The sequence below is a fragment of the Papio anubis genome, chromosome 1, assembly GCF_008728515.1.
Source record: "Papio anubis isolate 15944 chromosome 1, Panubis1.0, whole genome shotgun sequence".
Lineage (NCBI taxonomy): Eukaryota > Metazoa > Chordata > Mammalia > Primates > Cercopithecidae > Papio > Papio anubis.
The window spans coordinates 216045173-216058909 of NC_044976.1; the positions used below are offsets into that span (position 1 = coordinate 216045173).

General features: G+C 40.3%; 1 protein-coding gene across 1 annotated transcript in view; it reads left to right on the forward strand.

The window, feature by feature from the left end:
* Nucleotides 1-35: 35 nt before the first annotated feature.
* LOC116271718 (consortin-like) overlaps nt 36-13737 on the forward strand; it is a 42063-nt gene continuing 28361 nt past the window's right edge. The window contains exon 1 of the mRNA XM_031660176.1: nt 36-261. The gene's annotated coding sequence lies outside the window, so the exon portion shown is untranslated. The remainder of the gene's footprint in view (nt 262-13737) is intronic.

Consider the following 13737-nt stretch of genomic DNA (forward strand, 5'->3'; position numbering starts at 1 on the left):
TATGGTTGTCCGCGCTCTGCGCTTCCTCTCTAGCCGCCAGTGCTCTATGCTCCGCGGTCGCGGGCGGCCAGCCTCCAGCCGGCCAGCCGCGAGGGGTGCGCAGAGGGAGGCGGGGCGGAAAGGCGAGAGGTGTCTCCTCCACCGGAGCCACGGGAGACCCGAGCAAGCTCCGTGACAGCACGTCGGCCGCCATGTCGCCGAGTGGGGCTGGAAACAGACCCGGCGCCCAGCGGTAGCCCTCCTTGCGCCTCCGATTCCCAGGTGAGGAGAGGAGGAGCGGGATGCAGGGGCACCCGCCGGCTCCTGGCCGGGATGGAGAGGCGTTCGGAAGCCCCTCGCTCCTCCCCCTGCGCTGTCCTCCTCCAGCCGCGCTGCCTCTGCCCTCCCGGTGAGGTGTAGCCGGTCCCCTCACCTCCTGCGCCTCTCAGGTCGCCTGTTTTCCTCTCCTTTCTCAGCTGCTGTGGGTCTCCTATTGCTGCGCGTCGCGCCAATTTCTCTCTCCCTGGGGGACTAGCGCCAGAAGTCGTTCCTCGCCCGGCTCCTGGAGGAGCCTGCGGCTTCCACGGTCTCCATTCCTGTCTGTTCCGTGGCCCACAGCCCGCTCTCCCCACCCTGGTGGATGGTTTTCATTCCCTCCCCACACCTGGTCCCCCCCATCACCACCACTTTGGTTGTCGAGAACCGCCTGGTGTCTCCCTTCCTTTCCTCTCTCTGGGCCAATATTTTCCTTAATTTTTTCAGTTTGTGTGTTTGAAAGACTTAAGATTAAAAATGAAGAATTAAAAGCTTACAGTTCCTTTCTCAGCTTAACAATATTAACACTTTAGGATGCTTATTTTATTCCTTATGTAAACTTAGTCAAACACGTCCTACTGTGGAATGCGATTTAAAAGACCCAATTTTGAAGACTAAAAATAGCATGCTGTAATGGAAATTTTGGCAGTCTTTTTTTTTTTTTTTAACCTATTGGGCAATGTTAGAAGACACGGTTCTTTGAGAGTGTTTTCGGTGTTTCAGGATCAAACTTAGAAAGAGCTTTTACCCATTATCCTTACCACCAAGGCAAGAAACGGCAGCCAATCAACTCCGTGTCTCAAAATACGTACAATCCTTTCTGCTTACTCTACTGAGAGCGTAATTGAGTTTGGCATTTAACTGCACAAGGAAAAGGTTCCTAAGGAATGTATCACCTAGCAAATAGTCTGAAGATTATACTCATGAAGCTCAAACGGATAAGGAATTGACAACCAAGTATGACCTTTTGTGGATTATAAATTCGTTAGGACATCGTAGAAAATATCTCATCAACTGTTTGTTGTACAAACTCTGGGGACTCACTCATTGGTCTTAATTTCCTTACATTCTTTTTTCGTATAGTTTTCTCACTGACAATTTTCTAGAAATGACTTTGCATCCCCTGAACCTGTCCCCATTACTGAGCTGCCTCCCCCTCTCCCCTTAAAAAACATTTTCATAGATTCAGAAATACACTTTTTTTTCCCCCTCCAGGACCTGGAGTCCTAAATATTTTTAAATCAGATGAAATAGAGTTATGTCTCTATGGTTCACTCATGGAAATGTGTCGTTGAATTTCTTACTTTTTAAATACACTTTTAAAAAAACATTGTGGTGGCTGGGTATGGTAGTTCATGCCTGTAATCCCAGCATTTTGGGAGGCCAAGGTGGGAGGATCACTTGCAGCCGGGAGTTCGAAGCCAGACTGGGCAACATAGACTCTGTCTCTTAAAAAAAAAAAAAAAGAAAAGAAAGAAAAAAGAGAGAAAAAGAAAAACACATTGTGTTTTTTTTTTTTTAAAAAAACCGTATTTTAAAATGCACTGTCTTATTTCATAATGTTTGTGAACCAAAGTTAGCCTACTGAGTCCTAGAAAAACTGATGTCATTTTTACTTTTGCTTTTGGATGTTATTATATTCTTTTGGTTTTGGGAAGGAGAATTACATCGTAATAGTCCCTTTTTACAGTGTCGATGGTTCACTTGTTTGTAATTGAAGGTACTTAAATAATAAAAAGACAGATTTTTGTACATCTTATTTTTTTTCTGAGGTCCCAGGTGCTGAGAATGCTGATTTCACCTTAAAGATGAACTTTACGATCAGGGTTTAGACATACTTTATTAGAAACACTCGATTGGTGTCCAGTATTTCCCATCTTTTTTCTTAAGAAGTGTGGTTTTCTATCCCGTGCTGTTCGTACCTTTTTGAAGTAATTTTTTTTTTTTTTTTTTTTTTTTTTTTTGAGATGGAGTCTACTGTGTCGCCCAGGCTGGGGTGTAGTGGTGCAATCTCGGCTCACTACATAACCTCCACCTTTCAAGTTCAAGCAGTTTCTCCGGCCTCAGCCTCCCAGGTAGCTGGGATTACAGGCACCTGCCACTATGCCCAGCTAATTTTTGTGTTTTTAGTAGAGACGGGGTTTCACCATGTTGGCCAGGCTGGCCTTGAACTACGGACCTCAGGTGATCCCCCGACCTCGGCCTCCCAAAGTGCTGGGATTACAGGCATGAGCCACCACACCTTTAAAATGGTGCCAAGACAAAGTGATTCTGCTGATGATTTTTATAATCTCCAAAATTATCTTGTTCTCTCAATTAGGTTGGTAGCAAAGAGAAAATACTTTTGTTCCTGCTTTTTACATTTAAATATATTTATTTATTTGTAAAGGTGGAGTTTTGCTATGTTGCCCAGGCTGGTCTCAAATTCCTGGCCTCAAGCAATCGTCCCACCTCAGCCTCCCAAAGCACTGGCATTACAGGCTTGAGCCATCACACCCAGCCTCTTTTGACTTTTAAATGACAGCTGTAATTGGGAAATGCCAAGCAATAGTCCTTGCTTGCTGTCAGAATTGAGGTTGTAGGTCTATAGCAGCAGTGTTCCATAGAAATACAATGCAAGCCGTATAAGTAATTTAAAATTTTCTAGTAGTGATATTAACAAAGTAAAAAGAAACGGTAAAATTTTAGTAGTATATTTTGTTCAATCTTATGTATGTTATTTTAGCATGAAATCAATTTTAAAAGTTAACGAGCTATTTTACATTGTTTCACACTGAATCTATAAACTCTGGTGTGTATTTTATACTTAGAGCGCATCTGAATTTGAAGAAGCCACATTTCAAGTGCTCAATAGTCACATGTAGCTAAATGTTACCTTTCTGAGCAGCGCATATGATAGATCCTCACGTGATTTTTAAGCTGTCTGCCTACACGGAGAGTCTGATTGTGTGGGGTAAATGAAAAACTCCTCTTCCTGAAGTGCTGTGGTATTCAATTTGAGAAATTTCTATGCAGGAAGAGAGTTCTAAGTCTCTTCCTCTTAGTGTTTTTGTTTTGTTTTGTTTGTTTTGAGACCGATTCTCACTCTGTTGCCCAGGCTGGAGTGCAGTGGCAGTCCCTGAGCCCTAAACTCCTGGGCTCAAATGATCCTTCCACCTCAGCCTCCCAAAGTGTTGAGATTACAGGCGTAGCCACCATGCCCAGCCTCTTTCTCTTAGTGTTGACTGTGTTAACGCTGAGCCCCATGCTTGTTTCATGAGTCTCATAAGATGAATAGTGTTCAGTCATTTCCTGGCGTGTCATTGTTATTAGTTATTTACATCTACACGTCAACAGTGTGTGGAGGCACAGTGTGAGTTTCTGTCTACTAAATTGTAAGGAGAACTTGAGGACCTACAAGAAGATTGAACTTTATTGTGAACAGATAAGAGTACCTGTTGTTGCAGAGTTATTTTCTGAATCAGTTTCAGGTAAGGCTAAGAGTTTTATAAATGTGCTTCTTTTTATCCTGGTGTTTCTTATCAAGGGAAAGATCAAATCTTTGAGCAAAATTTAGAAAGGAAGAAAGTAAGTTTTATGGCTGTAGAATGCTGGGAGCCTGAGTAAAGTAAAACATTAACTTGCTTATGGTGGTTTAGGGAAATTTAAAAGAAAAGATGGCAGTTTTTATATAAAGCAACTGACATACTGTCTCCATACGTGCCTTAAGTTGTTTTTGCAACAAGGGTGGTGATTTACATAGAACCTTCTCTGGTTCAGAGCTGCTGTAACAAAGGTAGCTCTAAAGCCAGTTAACCTCCATGGGGATCAGTCAGACCCATCGTTGTTCCTGTCTTGACCTCTGTGCTCTGATAAACTTCCCTAAATACTACTTTAGCTGCAGTGTGTTACGTCGACATCAATAGCAAAATTAGCCTGAAGGCCTAATTAATATTCCGTGTAGTTTAATACAGGAAACATGCCCTCTTCTCAACCTTTATGGTATGAAGAAATTTTAAATTACCTGATCAGTGAACAAACTCGCTCTGTCAAATATAGTCATGATAGACCTGGCACAATGTAGGGACTGTGGGGAGTGTTAGAGGATCAAAGACAGAATTGGGGAAGGGGTGTAGTTATTGGATGTTGCTTGTTTTGTGAGCGATGTGTGGATGTTCTATAAGAAAATAATAATGTTTTCTTTTAAATTTAAAACTAGATAGCCGTTTATTGGCACCCTTTTAGTTGGATAAAAGAGAAAATACATTGCTTGGTTTCTACAAGTGAGTCTTAGCAAATTTATTGTAGTTATTTTAGGAAGAGTAATTGGTAGTGCAGTAATCTTCAGTTTTTAAAAAACCCTGATAAGGTTTAAATGGGCTTTAAAAGCATTATATGCTTATTGAGAAATTGTAACTTAATATATGTGTGTCTTGATACTATTATGTAACCTTTCCAGTTTAGGGCCTTCAAGATTCACGTGAATACAGGCTTTCCTTTATGTAGCAGTCATTCTCATGGGGGAAATTATATATCCTTTCAGGGAATAATTTTGTTTTTTAAGCATTTGAAATAATTATTTGTAATATTCTTTAAAGAACACATCATTAGCAGAATTCTGAAGTCTTATAATAGCTTGAGATTTCTTAAATTGTTTTTATCCTTTTTGAGACAGGGTCTATCCTTTTTGAGACAGTGTCTTGCTCCATCGCCTAGGCTGGAGTGCAGTGGTGCGAGATCTCGACTCACTGCAACCTCCAGCTCCGGGGTTCAAGTGATTCTCCTGCCTCAGCCTCCTGAGTAGCTGGGATTACAGGCGTGTGCCACCACACCCAGCTAATTTTTTGTATTTTTAGTAGAGGCAGAGTTTCACCATGTTGGCCAGGCTGGTTTCAAACTCCTGACCTCAAGTGATCCACCCATCTCGGCCTCCCAAAGTGCTGGGATTAAAGGCATGAGTGAACAAACTCCCTGTGTCAAATATAGTCATGATAGACCTGGCACAATGTAGGGACTGTGGGGGAGCGTTAGAGGATCAAAGACAGAATTGGGGAAGCGGTATAGTTATTAGATGTTGCTTGTTTTGTGAGCGATGTGTGGATGTTCTATAAGAAAATAATAATGTTTTCTTTTAAATTTTATTTAAAATTTATCTAAGACTAGATAAATGGCTATCTAGTTTTTATCTTAGTTTTGAGATCCTGCTCTTTAACATTTTGGAGATGGAAACTTTTTGCCATATACCCTCCACCCTTCCATCTCTTAGGACTTCCTGTTTTTCATCATCATTAGCCATGTGGAAAGGAGAGACAGTTTGTGCCTGTCAAAATACTGACAAATCAGTATCTTGTCAGTATTTTGTCAAATCTCAAACTAAAATTCCTTTTAGACAGAGAAAAATTCTGAAACAGTAAATGGTAAATTTTGTCACATTTATTTACTTATTTTAGAGATGAGGTCTCACTATGTTGCCCAGATTAGCCTTGAACTCCTGGGCTCAAGTGATCCTCCTGCGGTAGCCTCCTGAGCTGGGACTACAGGCATGTGCCACACTGTCTGGTTAGTCACCCTTCATCGACATTTGGGCATTTGATATTTAAATTGACAGTATCTAGGCAATTATAGAAGTTAACATTATTTTGCAATTGGCAAACGTATTAAATTTTCTTATGAGAATAGTTGCCCTGTTTTTTTCCTGGAGAGCCACCGCCTGATTAAATAATTACATATTTTTTTCTATCTTAGCTGCATTTTGAAAACTCAGTGAATTAGGTTACTGTGGTTTTCTAATTTGAATGAAAGTAAAGTAACCTTTAAAAATACTTTTTGGCCAGTCTCAGCCATGCCTGGTACTCGCGCCTGTAGTCCTGGCTACTCTGGAGGCTGAGGTGGGAGGATCACCTAAGCACAGGAGGCCGAGGCCGCAGTGAAGCATGACTGCACCACTGTGCTCTGCACTCCAGCCTGGTTGACAGAGTAAGACCCTGTCTCAAAAATGCACAAATACATGAATTAAATAAAGTACTTTTTATGTTACAGAGTTTGAAATAAGTTATTAAAAAATTTGGGAATTTTATAAGATCAAATGCTGCTGTCCTTGAGTATTGGGTAACATACTGCTTATATTTTGATTTTTTGTAAGCATTGTCTTTGTTCATTATTTTTCTCTTTTGCAGCTGTTAGTATACAACTGAATCTTAAAAATAATTTTTAGATGAACTGGAAAACATTACCTAAGATTTTTCAGTGAGGATTTATTTTTGTGAAAATTTGTGTGGTTTATTATTTAAATAGACATGAGATCTCACTATTTTGCCCAGGCTAGTCCTGAACTCCTCAGCTCAAGTGATCCTCCTGCCTTGGCCTCCCAAGGTACTGGGATTATAGACATGAGCCACCGCTCCCAACCAAAAATGTGTTTTATTTGTTGAATAATAAATAGGGGAGTTATTTAGTTTTGTGTCAGGTATGTGATTTTTCTAATTATTAATTTTTTAGAAAAATAGAAGCAGGGTTTCGCCATGTTGCCCAGGCTGGTCTTGAACTCCTGAGCTCAAGCAGACTGCCTACTTCAGCCTCTCAAAGTGCTGGGATTACAGGTGTGAGTCACCGTGCCAGGCCTGAGTTAATTGTTTTTACCTCATGAAGCAACAAAGAACATTTTAGATTTTTTTTTTCCACTTGTGAAGCATGAAAAAGTTTACTTAGATTGGGTCTTTTAAGAATTCATGTAACCAACATGATTTCCTCCCTCAGAGTCAACTCAGATGAAAAGAGGGGTGGACATTTGTGCAAATTATACTGGTTATAATTATTGTGAAATTTAGTTTCCTGGAAAAGTCATTATTGATACCCATTTGTGGCATCTTAATTCAAATTCAGCCATCAGGCTTTATTTTAAATAATTTACACAGTAATCTCTAGATTATTTTTGCTACAAGTATTTTTAAAATTTTGTTGTTGAGTTCTTTGCCATGCCAGTTAGAGTTATATCTGTAGCATTGGATAAGCACTGTAAAGAGCCAAAATTAGAAGTAATGCCCTTTGTCTTCCCTATTTTAATCATGTAATATATGTTTTGTGACTCGGAAGAGAGAAGATAGTCTGTCTTATTAGTATTACATTTGAACTCTCTCTCACTTTTTTTTTTAATACTTTAAGTTCTAGGGTACATGTGCAGAACGTTCAGGTTTGTTACATATGTATACATGTGCCATGTTGGTGTGCAGGACCCGGTAACTCGTCATTTACATTAAGTATATCTCCTAATGCTATCCCCCACGCCCGAACTCTTGTTTTAAAATTAATATAATAGATCATATATTCACCAAAGCTCATCTTTTCTCTAGCCAGAGAAAGATGTATTTCAAAATAACCTAAAGTAAAATAGTATTTAATTCAAGAAGTTAGTTTTTATTATATCAAGTGACCTCTTGGTTGGTTATAGTTTCATGCATTCTGATGCCTATGGGCTTTTTATCCTTCCTTTCTCACTGTATAGCTGGGGAAAACCTAGGGATTGCCCAGTTTCAAATCCCAACAGAGCTTTAACCTATGTGTCCTTGGCTTGCCTTCCCTGAAGCCTCAAAGAGTATAGCTGTGAGTGCAAAAACCTTATGAGCAGAAATTCTGCTCCAGGAACACATATCTAGGCTGAGGAAACATATTCTAAGAATATCTGTCTTGTAACTGAAGCTTCCATGTACTTGTGTAATGCTTTGTGTAAAACCATGTACTTTGAATAGCCCTTGCCGGAGAGTTTCCATTTTCCTCCAACTCTTCAGTGTAAGTGAAAAACTGGGCCCAGAATGTCTCTATAGATTATTCTGCCTTCCCTCTCCTTTTAGTTTTTTCCATGGAAAGCTGACAGGTCAGAATAGGTCATATTTTATTAGAAACTTGAAAGTGGCAGGGGATAGAAGTGCAAATCTTATTCTTTGCCTCTTTTTTCCTTCTTGATTACAAAGTAATGATGCTCCAAATATTTTTTTAAAAGGTTGTAAATTTTAACTTGAGGAAGACATGGTTATTCAAAAATTAGTGTTTTTTCTTTTCCTTTAAAAAAATTTTTTTTAGAGACAGTGTGTTGCACTATCACCCAGGTTGCCATCCAGTGGCATGATTGTAGCTCCGTGCAGCCTCAAACTCCTGGACTCAAGCAGTCCTCTCACTTCGACCTCCCTAGTAACTGGGACTGCAGGTGTGCACCACCATGCCCAGCTAACTTTTTTTTTTAAAGCTTTTTGTAGAGATAGGTCCTCCCTGTGTTGCCCCAGCTGGTCTAGAACTCATGGCTTCCTCCAGGAGCGATCCTCCTGCCTTGGCCTCCCAAAGCACAATACGTGTATTTTTCAGAGGGAATTCTCAGGTTTCATCAGATTTTTCAAGGAGTATGTTACTCAATAAAAGGACAAGAGCCACAGCATCAATTTGACTTAGTTGGTTATTGTATGTCTTTCCTAAATTTATCTTAGAAGCAGCTATGGTTTTATAAGGATTCCTATGTAAAAGCATCATTTTTAGTAGTATTTTATTTAAAACAAAAATAATTTAATAGATTATGGGCCAGACCCGGTGGCTCACGCCTGTAATCCCAGCACTTTGGGAGGCCGAGGCGGGCGGATCACGAGGTCAGGAGACTGAGACCATCCTGGCTAACGTGGTGAAACCCTGTCTCTACTAAAAATACAAAAAAATTAGCCGGGCATGGTGGCGGGCGCCTGTGGTCCCAGCTACTTGGGAGGCTGAGGCAGGAGAATGGTGTGAACCTGGGAGGTGGAACTTGCAGTGAGCCGAGATCGCGCCACTGCACTCGAGCCTGGGCAACGGAGGGAGACTCCATCTCAAAAAAAAAAAAAAAAGATTATGAAGAAAGTCATGGTGAGTCAAAGAACAAATCTGAACAAATCTTCCTCAAGTATTTTATTTATTTATCTATCTATTTATTTATTTTTGAGATGGAGTCTTGCTCTGTTGCCCAGGCTGGAGTGCAATGGCATGATCTTGGCTCACTGCAGCCTCCGCCTCCTGGGTTCAAGTGATTCTCACCTCAGCCTCCCAAGTAGCTGGGATTACAGGTGCCCGCCACCAAGCCTGGCTAATTTTTGTGCTTTCAGTAGAGATGGGGTTTCAGCATGTTGGCCAGTCTGGTCTTGAACTCCTGACCTCAAGTGATCCCCCTGGCTCGGCCTCCCAAAGTGCTGGGATTACAGGTGTGAGCCACCGCGTCTGGCTCCTCAAGTATTTTTTGCCTTGTATCTTTTATACCTTTAGGAATTACTCTTTATATTTTTCTAGTACCTTGTGGGGTATTTTTTTTTAAAATCGTTTGTTTGTCCTCTGTGCATGTTCTAGAAAAGTGAATAATTATTGTGGTTGAGTTTTTGCTGCAAGTCCAAAGACTTATTCACAGACCTGGGATTAGGGTAAAGGCAACTGCTGTTTTGTGATGATGGGAAGAATGGGTCCATAGAGAGCTTGATTGTACAGACATGTTCCCTGATGAATAAGGAGTGGGTGAGAAACTGGGTACAGGTAGAAAAATTATCCTTGAAGAGTGGTTAGAAACATTCTTCTACTGAGATGGAGGTGGAGCTTCTGTTTACTTGTCCAGCTGAGACTCTGCTGAGCCAGGAATGGGTAGGCAGGGGACTGGAGACTGGTGATGAAGGCTGAGAACAGCTCTGGAGGAAAGGCGTCTGGCCAGCATTAAGGTTCCAGCTGAGGTTTCATGGGTACCGCTTTGAGAGAGTTATTCATTTGTGTAGTTGTGATGCTCTTTAGCAATAGATTGCAGATTGGCGATAGGAGCAGAAAACGAGTTAGATTGATCAGGGCTGGTGGTTTATAGGGTGAGTGCAGTAGAAGTGTAGGAAGACTAAGGAGTAGCAAGAGATGATACGTGGATTCGATACTAGATAGGAAAGGAAGTCGTGCCAGGATGAGGCTGACTAATGTGACCAAAACATTGGCAGGAGTTCGGCACTCTTGTGTTGAACAGCTGGGGTGAGGGCTTGAGAGTAATCAAGGAATAGGAGTTTAGAGCCAGATAAAAGGATATGGATAGTGGGATGTTGTTGAGACTCATCGGAATTGAACAGATTTGTTCTGTTTATTTTGATATTCAGTAACAACATAAGACTGGAGAAACGCCGGCTAAATGACCAGACCGTAGGATATTATTATAGATTTTTGAGACACAAAAAATTATTCATTCCACAAGTATGTGAGGTCATTGCTTTTATTATGCAAAACAGAAAGATAGTATTTTCCGAAGATTAATCTGCCTCTGATACGCAGGATGGATTGAAAGGGATATGTGAGAAAATGAAAGCCTTAATTAAAAGTAAACATCAGCCTAAACTCTTTAAATTTTATAACCTCTGAAATGATAGAATTAATGAGTTTTTGCTTTGTGTTCATAAGAAGAGAAGAAATAAGCTAGTGAACTCCTGGCTTAGGTTTTGTAATTTTTAAAATTGTGTTTGCCCTATAGATTTTATGTTCTTTATCCTACTCAAATTGATAAATTAATTTTAATTTATTGATAATCTATTTAACCTATACACTATGATATACATATGCAAGAAAATATGTCATGTTAGTGTATAATTTTGAAATATGGTAGATTTTGAATGACTGTTGAAACCCAACATTCCTATTAGCTTAATGGCTAATGTCATGAATGACTTTATATAGATTTAATTTTTTTAAGAAAGAAACAGGAAATATACATGAAAAGTCTTTTGGTTAGTATAGTTTATAATTCATTTGGTATATATTGTATAGAATTTTATTTCTTCATTTTACTAGAATTTTAAATGTCACCTCTTTTGACTTAGGGTTCAGTAAACCTATTGTGAAAAGTTGTGAAACAGTTTAGATGAGTTACTTTTTAAGATCTATACAGTTCCACTATAGAGGTCTCCACTTTGTGCCCTGGACTACTGGTTTTGTAGGCATTCCTGTTTCTGTAGGTTATTGGCAATTACAGCAAGAGTCTCGGTGGTGCTCTAAAATAGGGTCCTAAGCAGTGGATATCTACTGAAACGGTTGATAAATACACTTTCTAAAAGAAAAAACCCACACATTTATTACATAACACGTCAAAGTGACTTTCCACAGTGTGTGGCGCACAGACAGCACTTAGTAGATGGGGTGTTTTGTTTTTAATTTGCTAAACTTTTGTTATTACTTTGTATTTATTTGGGTTATTTTCTTTCTAAAGAGGGGAATAATATTAATATTTAAATTACCTGCATAATATTCTTAGTGATTAAAAATAAACTTTTATGTCCTTGGTTCAATGATTTAAAAAACGTGTTTGAGTTTAAAGTCTTACATTTAAATGTGCAAAATACAGAGAAGTACAAAAATAAAAACTCGTGAGACCTGATTGTTTAAACGTGTGTAGCACATAGTTGAATTCCCATCAACTAAGAGGAAAAAGTGTTAACATTTTGGTTTATTTATTTTCAGTCTCTTTGGAGTGTGTGTTTTTACATAGTTGAGTTCATATTTACAATTTGTTTTAGATTCTTCTTCTCTCATTATGGACACATAATGTATATTTTTTGTGGTTTTGTAACACGATAAACATTTCCCTATTATTGAGCATTTGTTTTCAGTTTTTTCCTCACTGCCACAGTGGTCTTATGTGTTCTCGTGTTGCTATTTAATAATAAAGAAATACCTGAGACTGGGCAATTGTAAAGGAAAGAGGTTTATTTGGCTCACACTTCTGCAGGCTGTGTGGGCATGACATCACTCAGCTTCCGGGGAGGCCTTAGGGAGCTTTTGCTCATGGTGGAAGGTGAAATGAGAGCGGGCACACCACATGGCAAGAGCAGGAGCACGTGCAAGCAGGATGTGCCACACACGTTTAAACAGTCAGGTCTCATAGGAACTCACTATCGCGAGGACAGCAGCCAAAGGGATGGTGCTAAACCATTCATGAGATATCCACCCCTACGGTCCAATCAACAATCAGGTCTCAGGAGAACTCACTCGCTGTCACGAGAACTCACTCGCCATGGCGAGGACAGCAGCCAAAGGGATGGCGCTAAACCATTCATGAGAAATCCACCCCTACTGTCCAGTCAACAATCAGGTCTCGTGAGAACTCACTCACTAGAACTCACTCACTATCGGCGAGGACAGTGGCCAAAGGGATGGTGCTAAACCATTCATGAGAAATCCACCCCTACGGTCCAATCAACAATCAGGTCTCACGAGAACTCACTCACTATCACGAGAACTCACTCGCTATCGCGAGGACAACAGCCAAAGGGATGGCGCTAAACCCGTCATGAGAAGTCCACCCCTACTGTCCAATCAACAATCAGGTGTCAGGAGAACTCACTCACTATCGCGAGGACAGTGGCCAAAGGGATGGTGTTAAGCCATTCGTGAGAAATCCACCCCTACTGTCCAGTCAACAATCAGGTCTCATGAGAACTCACTCCCTATTGCAAGGACGGCAGCCAAAGAGATGGTACTAAACCATTCATGAGAAATCCACCCCTACGGTCCAGTCACCTGCTGCCAGGCCCCATGTCCAATACTGAGGATTACAATTCCACATGAGATTTGGGTGGGGACAAATATATAAACTATATCACCTTGGATAAGCTATTTAGCTTCCTTTCCCCTTAGTTTTCACATTTATAAATGTGGGAAATAATAAATCCTAAGAGTTATGAGGATTAACTGACATAATGTATATAGGACATGTAGAGCAGTCCTTGAAATAAGCCTGTAAAATATTGCTGCTGTGTTCATCTTTGTGCACAGAGGATCTCCTCTTTTTTCCTTTTTATGGCTACTGAAAAAATTTTTAGCATAAATCCCGCAATAATAAAAGGACTTAATTGTTTTAATCTTACTACATATTGCGAAATCATTTTCTGATAAGTTATGGCAGTTTACATTCCTCTTGAGTAGCATGAGACTGTGAATATTTAATCGAACCCTCACCAGTATTACATATTCTTATTTATTTATTCATTTATTGTAGAATTAGGGTCTTGCTTTGTTACATAGACTAGAGTATAGTGATGTGGTCATAGCTCATTGTAGCTTCAAACTCCTGGGCTTAAGCAATCCTCTAGCCTCATCTTCCAGAGTAGCTGGGACTATAGGTATATACCACCACACCCAGCTAATTTTTTTTTTTTTTTTTGTTAAGACAGGGCCTTGCTCTGTTGCCCTGGCTGCGGTGTAGAGACCACTGCTCACTGCAGCCTCGACCTCTTGGGCTCAAGTGATACTCTTACTTCAGCTTCACAAGTAGCTGGACCACATGCATGTGCCACGACCATCTGGTTAATTTTTTATTTTTTTGTAGAGACAGGGTCTCACCTTGTTGCTCAGGCTGGTCTCAAACTCCTGGGCTCAAAGTGATCCTGCCACTTCAGCCCCCAAAGTGCAGGTATTTCAGATATGAGCCACTGTGCCTGGCTCATG